The sequence below is a fragment of the Acomys minous genome, assembly GCF_964271855.1.
Source record: "Acomys minous genome assembly, chromosome: 1".
Lineage (NCBI taxonomy): Eukaryota > Metazoa > Chordata > Mammalia > Rodentia > Muridae > Acomys > Acomys minous.
The window spans coordinates 51,638,042-51,649,143 of NC_140483.1; positions in this window are offsets into that span (position 1 = coordinate 51,638,042).

The window sequence follows — 11,102 nt, forward strand, 5'->3', positions numbered from 1 at the left end:
AGAGCACCAAGTTTGTCTAACTCCTGGTGACTCTGGAGGATGCTCAGGAAACCTTGACAACAGGACCACGGTGCAACCTTTGCTTGTCTTTATGTGCTCTATCTGTTTTTGGAGTCCTTGTTTCCTTTTGGCTAAAAAGCAACTACCCTAATTGTTGGACAAGAATGTGCCAGAGAGTGCTTTAAAATACCAGAGAATTGGCTGGTGATGTAGGCCAGTTGATAGAGTATTTCTTTAGCATGCATGAAGTCCTGAGTTTGATCCTTGGCACTGTATAAATCTGGCATGGTGGCACATATCTGTAAAAAAGAGCATAATACAAGAGGATCAGAAATTGAGGTCATGTGTGACACCCCACACCCCTGGCCATGGATAAAGAGACACCTTGTTGGTATTGTTCTTATATCAGTCAGGGGCAGAGCAGATGGCAGTTCTTTTCTTCACCCTAGCTTTATGCCTAGCTTGGTGGTCAAACCTGTCTTATGCCTAGGACTCATAAAAGTCAAATCAAATTAAATCAAAACCAGACAGCACAGCACGAGAGGAGGAGGACAGACAGAGACCTGTGGATAGCTATGCCCCCCACAGACCTGCCCTCCAGTGTGCAACACAGGCGGGCCATAGACACCCACTTACCACCATGCCACACAGCACAGATGGATGGAGGATGTCGCCAAGGGGCTCGCCAGCTGCATGGCCAGCCTGCAGTGGGGGCCACCACAACGTGCTAGTATGTGGTGGTCAGATGGGAGAGAAAGAGAAGTGGAGCAGCTTAAGCGTTATGAGGAGAGATGGGACCAGAGATTCAAGGGTAGAAAGGAGTAGCCTGTTGTGAATGGCCAGCCCTGCCACCTGGGGCCATAATGAGGTTTTAGCCTATGCTGCCACTGAGAACCATGTCTGGGTTCATGGCTATGCAGCTACAGAGGTTGGTGTGGAAGTCCATGGCTCATATTATCATCGGGACAGCCACCGAGACCATGTGGATGTCCAGGAGCTGGGCATACCTGGCCCTTTCCTTCACTGGATGCATTGCTCTGTAAAGCAGGCCCCATCTCTCACCATTGGCAGTGCTCGGGAGAGTGGGGACTGTGCTTTTCCAGGGCACCACAGTGAAGCTGGCCCTGGTGGCAGGAGTGTAGGTAAGCTGGCCTTGAGGGTGTGTGTGTAGGAGAGATGACTCCCTCATGAAGTGGCACAGGCACAGGAATAATGCCACCCTCTCCCCTCCCCAGCCCCCACCCCCGCCAACTGCTTACCTCTTGCCAATTCCGGTCATGAGCTCAGGAGAGCTATCCTTGCCCCTTACCAGCTGCAGTACTCAAGAGTGGGCGAGGGCTTGCACCTTGTCTGGGCAACACAGTTGGGCTAGTCCTAGCAGGTAGCCAATCCCAAGAGTGAGTTGTAGTGCCAGTTGTAGTGTGGGTACAGGGGTGATGCCCTTGGACCCTTGCCCCTTACCACCTGTAGCAGTTGGGAGAACAGGCCCTGAGGTCATGAGGCACTTGTTGGCTGAAGCAACCCTGGAAAGCAGACTCTGAACCTCATCTGGCTGGTACAGTAGAGCTGACACCAGGGGAGGGGCCACAGGTGAACCAGTCCTGAGGGTCTGAACATGGGAGAGCTGGCCCCACCAATTGTCTGTCATGAGGTAGTGTGGATACAGAGATGTTGACTGCTCCTCCTCGCCTTACCACCTTCAGTAGCTGGGAAAGTTGGCCCTGGGGTCATGAGAGCATGAGCTAACCTTGTTACCTTTGAGCCTGCAAGGTGAGCAAGGTTGCTCATCTCACGGAGACCAGGAAGAAAAAAGAGCAAGAAAGAAGCCAGAGTGCCCTCACCCTTTTAAAGGCATGTCCCTGGTGAACTTTGTCCAAATAGACCCCACTCTTGAAGGTTGCACCATCTCCCCATAATGCTCTGGGCTAGTGATCAAGGGTTCATATATGGGCCTTTGTGGAGCAGTTATGATCCAAACCACAGTACCTTAGAGAGACAGAAAGACACAGAGACACAGAACCAAAAAGACAGTCAGACAGACACAGAGACAGATACATGGAGAAGTTTATTGTTTGTTTGTTTTTCTTTGTTTTGTTCTTGAAGAATTCCAGGTCTCACAGAGTAACAACCGGATTACCAGAAGTCCCAGTAGATCCAATATTGATGGTGTCACAGAAGTCAGAGATCTCGACCCAGACTAAGGATTCATTGCAAAGAACATTTGCAAGTGAAGATGTGTGGACAGAGGGATATTCTATGGGACACTCTTCTGGGCCAGCTTCCACAATGAGACGTTTTCAATGCTTTTCTTGTTGTTGTTTATTTCTGTGTGTTTTATTGGCGGGAATCTGCAAAGTCGAAGGGCAGATATGAGGAGATGTTTAAAACGAGATATGTGTGGTGTGAAATTCACAAAGAATAAAATGTTAAAAAAAAACATTGTAAGTTGTAAGAAACAAATTTAACTGTGGAAAAGTACTATGATCAAATATTGAAGTCATAGTTGTCAATTGAAGTTATTCCTCAAGGATTGTTTCTAAGTCTCATGCTAATATCTGTGGATTCTAGGACATAATAAAAAAGATGTAATTTTAATTCTTCATTCTATAAATGGGAAAAGGGAAATAAATTTGCAATAAATAGTATATAAACAGAAAAAAAAAGAAATTGAAGATTATTCTCCATCACAAATAGAATTTTAGGCTAGCCCTAACTCTGTGCTGAGAACTAAACTCCACTCATGTGCAACAGCAACCAGTGCTCCAAACTGCTGAGCCTCTTACTGTTTAAAACGAGCCTCTTCCACACCCTCTTACTGTTTAAAACGAGACTGCTATTTGTACAAAACTCTAAAATCATGCCCGGACCTCTGTATTGTAATTGTCAATTAATATGTAGCTCTGACCTCTTTCAGGAGGTAGGATGACAATAGAATGTGACAGTGTTGTTGGCTTATAGAAGTGGGTATTTAATAATATTTGGTGCCCAACAGGTTAAAAAACATGTATGTTGGCTCCGATTCCTTAACAATTCTACTTTATTAGGGATTCATTAAAGGCATGTACCTCCCTTACAACCCAACTACCCTAAATAGGAGGAAAAGGAGATTAAGGGGACTAAGAATGAAATCTCCTGGGTATCAATTCCGTGATGCAATTCCCCTGGCATAATTCTTTTTAAAATTATTTTTATTTTTATTTCTTTTTCTTTTTTTTTCTTATTTATTTATTTATTATTCTCTTTTTCATTTTTTGGTTTTTTTTGAGACAGGGTTTCTCTGTGTGCCTTGGCTGTCCTGGACTCGCTTTGTAGACCAGGCTGGCCTCAAACTCCCAGTGATCCACCAGCCTCTGCCTCCCAAGTGAGTGCTGGGATTAAATGGATGTGCCATCGCCGCCCAGCCTATATACATTTATATTATTCCACACATATACAATAAACTACCTATAGCAAGAAATACCATGACACAATCAGGAATTATACAAATGTTACATTCTTAGTGTTTTGGCTATTTGTATTTGACAGCCTTGAAGAAAACATCTTTTCTATCTTGGTGCATCTAAAATCTGAATGTAAATCAATCTCCATCACGTCTTGTCATCAACTTGCAACACCTATCTAGACCTAAAAACATCTTGTAAGGACCAAACTAATGCTATGTTCTATATGTTCTGTAACTCATGCGTGGTCTGTGAGAACTTGTCCTCTAGCTGACCTCCCTTCTCCTTGTGTTCTGGGAATGACCACATACTGCTGTAACTACACCCGCCAGCACTCTCCAGAAACTCCACAGGAATGATTAGATACAATTAGCTCCCAATGTGCTTCTGAGATTAAAAGAAAAAACTTCCCTGGAGATTCGGCCTGCCCTCCAACCTGCTTAAAGGTCAACATTCCTGTGAGCCACAACTTCCCTGGAGATTCAGCATCCACCCATCTGTCTATCATCTGTCTGTCTATCTATCTATCTATCTATCTATCTATCTATCTATCATCTATTTATCTATTGTTCCATGTAATTGATCACAACTATGCAAGATATAGCTGTGACAAGTGCAAATATGTTACAGAGCACTAAAGTGTCACAGAAAAGCATTGATTATCACAGTTTTTTATTTTCTTTCTGTTTTAGCAAAAATACTTTGATGTCCTATAATGCAGGGGATAGTAAATGCGGAATGAACTAGGGCTCTTCCAGTATTTCCAGCCAACTGTCACAGCCATCAAAAGCCTGTGAAGGAATTTGCTGATTATTTGCAATAATAATCCAATTATTTTCAAGCTATCATCATAGACATTTAGAACTCTGAGTTCCTTTAAAGCATCTTTACTTCGTAACACTTGTGACAGGAAAGGCACAACTCAGGACCCTGTGGGTAGGCAGGTACCATCTAACAGGCAGACAACTCTTGTTTCCTGTAAATAAGAAGATAAACTGATGTGAGCAGCTTAATTAATTAGATTCTGCAGCTTGTTTGTGTGTGTGTGTTCTTTTATTAATTTATTCTGCTAAATGTTCTTCAATTATCCTAGAAGTGAACCTAAAGTTTATAAACACGTAGACTCTCACAAAGACAGGAAAAATGAAAAACCTGCAGTGGAACTGACGACAGTCATTAAAAAAGAGAAAAGGGATATAAAAATTACACCCAGTATGCTTATATTATTGACTTAAGGCATCGAGAATTTTACTTCAGCTGGAGAGATAGCCCGGTCAGCAAATGCTTGTCTAATAAGCATGAGGGCCTGAGTCAAAAGCACACACACACACACACACACACACACACACACAGAGAGAGAGAGAGAGAGAGAGAGAGAGAGAGAGAGAGAGAGAGAGAGAGAGAGAGAGAAAGAGACAGAGAGAGACAGAGAGACAGAGAGACAGAGAGACAGAGAGACAGAGAGACAGAGAGACAGAGAGACAGAGAGACAGACACAGACACAGAGACAAAGACAGAGAGACAGAGAGAGACAGAGACAGAGACAAAGTCAGAGATAGGGGAGAGAGCTATAAACACCATGCATATACACAAATATAAATAAGTGAATACACACAACATTAAAAGAATTTTGTGTGTGATTCAAGAACTGCTTGTAGAAATGAAAACCCATCCACACGTTGTTGGAGACACAAACAGGAAGAGGCTCCTGGGGAGGTTTTCCTCAATGGGGCAGCTGTCATTACCCCAGTGCTGGCTAGAATGGCCTTTAATGACCAGCTTCATGATTTGAGGCAGATGAGACGGATATGAGGACGATCACGGGATTGGAGGGCTTGATACTTTAGAACAGGGGCATTTAGAGTGAGACTTTTAGCCTGAAACAGAACCACGCAGTTTTTAACGCGAAGAAGGTTGAATGACAGTTCACGAAACCCGTACATAATAGGAGGGGCTGATGCATATCACACAAATGCATTATCTCATGATGATCTCGCTCTAACCTTGGCTTGAGAAACCACCAGGCCACTGTCATCCTCACAGCATCAGCATCAGCATCATTTGCAGCCTTGGTGGATCTTGCTCTGCGTAGGTCTCTAAATCAATGCTCTAACCTGTGTGCTGTATCATCACCTATCTAGGGATCTTAACTCTTTAAAGAATGTTTTCCTGCCTTCTTTGCCTGTATTACCCCAGAACTTGATAATGTCCGTGACCTATACAAATAAATGCTTAATAATGTTTGGTGCACGAATATACATATCACCGTTGGATTTTGCTATCTCCAGGGTCGTTATCAAATACTTTCTTCAAAACTAGTCCCTGTATTTCTCATTTTTTTCTGTTTTGCTATTTTTTCTTCTGTTTTGTCCTATTTTGGCTTCTGTTTCTGTTTGTTTGTTTTATCTTATTTTATTATTATTCCTTAGATGCCCATTTGTTTTTTAAATAAGAGACGGCTATTACGTGGATCCAGATGGGAAGGAACTGGGAGGAGTTGGAGGAGAGGAAACAGTAGTCAGAATATATTGTATTTTTACAAGGAAATAACAAAGGAAAATTATAACAATGGCACTGGTGAGATGGTTCTTGGGTGAAAGCACTTGTCACCAAGTCCGAGACCTGAATTCTACCTCGGAGACTCACACAACTGAAGGAGATCAAACTCTCTCAGGTTGTCATGTGACCTCCACATACATGCATGCCACGGCATGTGTGCACAGAAATAAAACAAAATAGAATAAATAAGTAAGCATTTTAAAAGAGAGTAATATTGGGCAAGTCATTATTATTGTAATGTTCTACATCTTTAGGCCCAACAGCCTGCCTGTGATGCTGTTGCTCATTTTCTGGACAGCCGTTTCCTGGGACTCTCTTCCAGGGAAATGCAGGGGAGGCAGGTGACTGTCTGGCTATTGCTTCTCAAGAATCTGTGAGAACACAGTCTGTCTCCTGACTGCAGATAGCTTCTGTTCCCATCCTGATGTTCCTCATGGGCTCCTGGGGTAGGACTCAGAAAAGCAGCCATTTCTACAGTCTATTTATTTTGAATGTAACTTCATTAAAGAGAGATAAATATTTAATACTGAGAAAACCAAACTTCACCATGGCACATACACCAGAGCTTTTTGACTCATTTCCCCCACTTCCTTTATGGCTTTTGCCAGATGGATTTTTATTCATTTTCAGGTTCTTTTACCTCAGTCCTGACAAGGACTAGGAGACAAATTAAAGTGCAGGCTACTCTTCATCACCCAGTCTGGAAAGTTCAATGTGTCCAAGTTCAAAACCCAAGACCTCCAAGAAACTCAGGGCTCTTCTAACCAGAAATTAAAATAGCACCAAGACCAAACACAAAATGACTGCAGCTTTAACTTTTTAAATATTCCTACCTCATGTCTTATCCACAAGTCCATATCCACAGGACTATTTCTGAAATTATTTTCTTCTGGGAAACATTCTGCTTTCTTAACCAAGGGGAAACGAGAGCTGTGAATATGAAAAGGTCACCGAGAGTAGAGCAGTGAAAAGTAAAACATTTTCCTAGAGGCATCTTTTGCTTGTTTAGCTCAATGAAAAAACGGCATAGGTAATTTTGATAGATGAATGGACTTTAAATTAAATAGAGAAAATATTCTTTTGTTATAGGATTTGTGTCTCTGTGGCTATATATGCTCATTGGATGCATAAGACAGGAGGAAAGGAGGAAAGGAGGAAAGGACACATTTTAATTCGGGTAACTGACTTCTTCTTCTCCTCCTCCTCCTCCTCCTCCTTCTTTTCTCTTTCTCTCTCCCTCCCTCCCTCTCCCCCCCCCCTCTCTCTCTCTCTCTCTCTCTCTCTCTCTCTCTCTCTGTCTTCATCAATTCCGGGTCCCTGTCTATCTCTTGACCCCAATCTCTAATCATTACCTCTATCTCTGCCTTCTCTACCTTAGTTTCTGCTCTCCCCACCTCCAGCTCAGTTCTAGGACTTTGGCTGGGAATGAAATGTGCTTCAGGAAGTTTTCTACTGAATAGCATCGGGAGGACTTTAGAACCAATTGGTGTTTTGAATCAGCCATCAAGTGAGTCTTAGGTTATTCTAAAAAAAATGTGATTATTCCAAGATCACCCTTATCTGAACTCTTAGGAGGCAGAACCATATTTTCTCCTCAGTAATGTTTACTTTGGTACTTGTTTGAACATAGTTGCTGATATGCATTGGCTAACCTCAAACAAGTAAAAGCTGTGTAAAAGGAAGGCCAGGGAAGGGAAGAAAGCTGTCCCCTGGCTCTTACCAGCAACTGTGCTGGGAACTGTGTCCACTCTGAGTCCTTAACTTCAGAACAACTCAGCTTTAGTGGAAGGCAGTGTTTAACTTTCCAAGCACTATGCTTTCTTTAAAAGTGCTACTGGAGGGCTTGAAGAGATGGCTTAGTGGCTAAAGTGCTAAGCTGTGCTGAGCTCAGCTCCTCCAGCACCCATGCAGCAGCCTGGTGTGGGTGTGTGCACACCTATAACCACAGTGCTGTGGAGACAGTAAGATTGCTGTGTGTTGCTGACCCACCAGGCTAACCAAAATACTGAGCTCTATTTTGGATCTCAAGGGAATAAATAAGGTAGAAAATGACAGAATAGGACATCAGACATCTTCTTCTGCATTCTACATGTGTGCACATGGTGTACATGCTTGCACATATATGTGAGAATGCAGCATACACACACCCACACACAAACACACACACACATACACACACTATCACTGCAAGGATTTGACTTCAGGTGTTTTGTTCTAAAGAGGTTTTTATTGCTCATGCTGACACTTGCTTAACTGGTAACCTCTCCATGATCCTCTCTTCATTTCCGATGCATTACACTTTTTTTTTTATTCTTGCGAACTGCATTTTCTAGATACAAGGTTGTAAGGAGCCATGTAATTCAGAGTTTAGCACAGCATGGCCAAAACTGGGGTTAGAGATCCCGTCTCCTCCAGCTAAGGCACACTGCACTTAAGCTATACCTAAAATTGAGGACCTATAACTCAAGCAAATCATTTTTTTCTTCCCAGGAACCAACATGCAACTAAAGAAAAAAGTGTCCTGAGACTTGGTAGAATAAACCTTCCCTAATGGAACAAAACACGATCTAGGAACCATAGTTTAATGAAGCTCAAAAGTAGGTCATAAAATATTGAATGAGCTATAGATTGTAATGTTTTTAATTTAGTAACCATTTCTAAATTTGCTGATTCTGTGTGCTACACTGTGTGCATACAGAGTGCAGTTGTGGAGGAATATAAACTGAGAGCTTATAACTTCAGGAAGGTAATCTTTAGAAGGGAAACCTCCAGTTGCCTGGTGTTGAATTAACAGTACCCTCCTAGATTGAAAAGAATTTGCCATCCTGCATGGAAACTCCTTAAGGATGAAAAGCAAACCACTCAAAATACCTTCAGGAAGTTCCTGAAACTGAGCAGATTTTCTGGGCCCCTTTTCCCCACGGTAAACAAGGCAAGCTGCTGAGAGTCATTCTCAGACAATCCAGGCTGCAAAGACAATTCTGAGACTAGGCAGACCCACTGCCTGGAAGAAGCAAACTCCCCAAAGCTGCCCAGAAGAAGTTTGGACAAATGAGTCCCTCAGAAAGGACACCCCCTAACCAGTTGAGCTGTATACAGACTGTACAGTGCACTCCATGGGCCCAGCTTTGTGAACTGTTGCGCATGCTGGATGGGCTTTGGTGATGTGGCTAACTGTGAGTCATTTCTGCTTCTATAAATAATCCCAATAAATTCTATTAGTTCTCCAAGTTGGATTTTGGTGGTATCCATACTTTGGTCTGTTGTGGACTCCCTATCTGGGATGAGTAGACGTGTGTGTGTGTGTGTGTGTGTGTGTGTGTGTGTGTGTGTGTGTGTGTGTGTAGAACATCTCAGAAAAATTTTGCAACACAACAACTGAATAGTGGCATTGATCAGTTCTTGGAAAAACATACTAACATGTTGTTAAGGGTTCACCTGTTATCTTTTGAGCAAACCACATTTCAAGCATAGAACCAGAAATAAATGTTCCTCTCCTCCTCAGTGTTTTATTATAAGCAAAAGTTGGAATTGAATATAGAAACAGAAGGACACTGAAATTACTCAACAAGGACTCTTCTTGTCTTCTATGTATCTCAACACATGCCAGTGCCCACCACAAGACAACAACAGGCACAGGCAAAACTACTCAGGGCCAAGCAGAAGCTCAGAGACACGTGGGTGTGGCTGCCAATGTCAGTGGTGTCAAGTGCTTCCTGTCATGAACAAGGAAGTGCAAAAGTGTGTGTGTGTGTGTGTGTGTGTGTGTGTGTGTGTGTGTGTGTGAGAGAGAGAGAGAGAGAGAGAGAGAGAGAGAGAGAGAGAGAGAGAGAGAGAGACAGAGACAGAGACAGAGACAGAGACAGAGACAGAGACAGAGAGAGGCAGAGAGACAGAGAGAGACAGAGAGAGAGAGAGACAGAGAGAGAGAGACAGAGAGAGAGAGACAGAGAGAGAGAGACAGAGAGAGACAGAGACAGAGAGAGACAGAGACAGAGAGAGAAAAAGAGAGAGAGAGAGAGAGAGAGAGAGAGAGAGAGAGAGAGAGAGAGAGAGAGAGAATATTCCTGTGCATTTCTACGAAAGGAGGGAGTCAGGGGAGGGAGGAGGTATGGTAAGTCAGTCCTCCTTGGAGGCAGTTGTTGGTGTTTCCAGGGTGCCGGATATCACTCTCCATTCTCGAGCTCTGGGGATGATTGCCTTTAATTACCTGTTTGGTTTTACTCCCATATTTCTGGACTAGCACATCTGTTTTTAATTTTCTGTCAATTACTAAAGCAATACATATTCCATGAAGAAAATTTAGGAAACACAGAAGACAGGAAAAGAAAAGAAAATGGGCTCATAACTCTGTCATCCTGCAGTAACCACATTAACATTTTGCTGTGTTCTTCCAAGTGTTTGGTTTTACAAAGCCAGGATGATGCTGTCCTTGACGCTTTGTGCTCTCCTCTGTTCCCCTGTATCTGTCTCCCTGCATCCAACCCTCCTCCTTCCTTAGCATCTACTCAGCAGTGCTCCTTACTGCGCAGTCCTCCCTCCACCACCTTACTCATTCTCTCTCAGGTTTCTCCTAGAGTCGTCCTGTAGAGTTGATGATCCTTCCATAAAATCACTTGTTTGCACCAACTTTCAAATCCTCCTTTATGATCCTCTTTATGATGTTTAGCCACTGTTTGATTAGATGGCTAGCACTCCTATAGAAAAACAAAATATTACTGCGCTGACTCCTCAGGATGCTGCTCCTCAATCCTGGTATTTCTCAGACAAAGTGCGTGCATTCCCACCTCTGTATTTCCAGTGTTCCTTCGGCCCCGGATTCTTTCTTGAGCTGTTTTCTGCTGATCTTTCAGTTCTGTTTCTTCAGAGGTCTTCACTAGACTTAGCACAAGCATCTCATTGGCTTCATTGCACTGTTTAGAACTAACTGAAACATTTACACCACTTTTACCTGTGAAAAGAGGAATCCTATACAAGACAACCTTGTACATAGTAAGTCTACATTAACTGTCAGTGAAATAAAAGGATAAATTAAAAATGTATGCTTCTCTTTCTTTGCCACTTGACAAAAGGGCTTATTTATAGTACGTGTGTGTGTGTGTG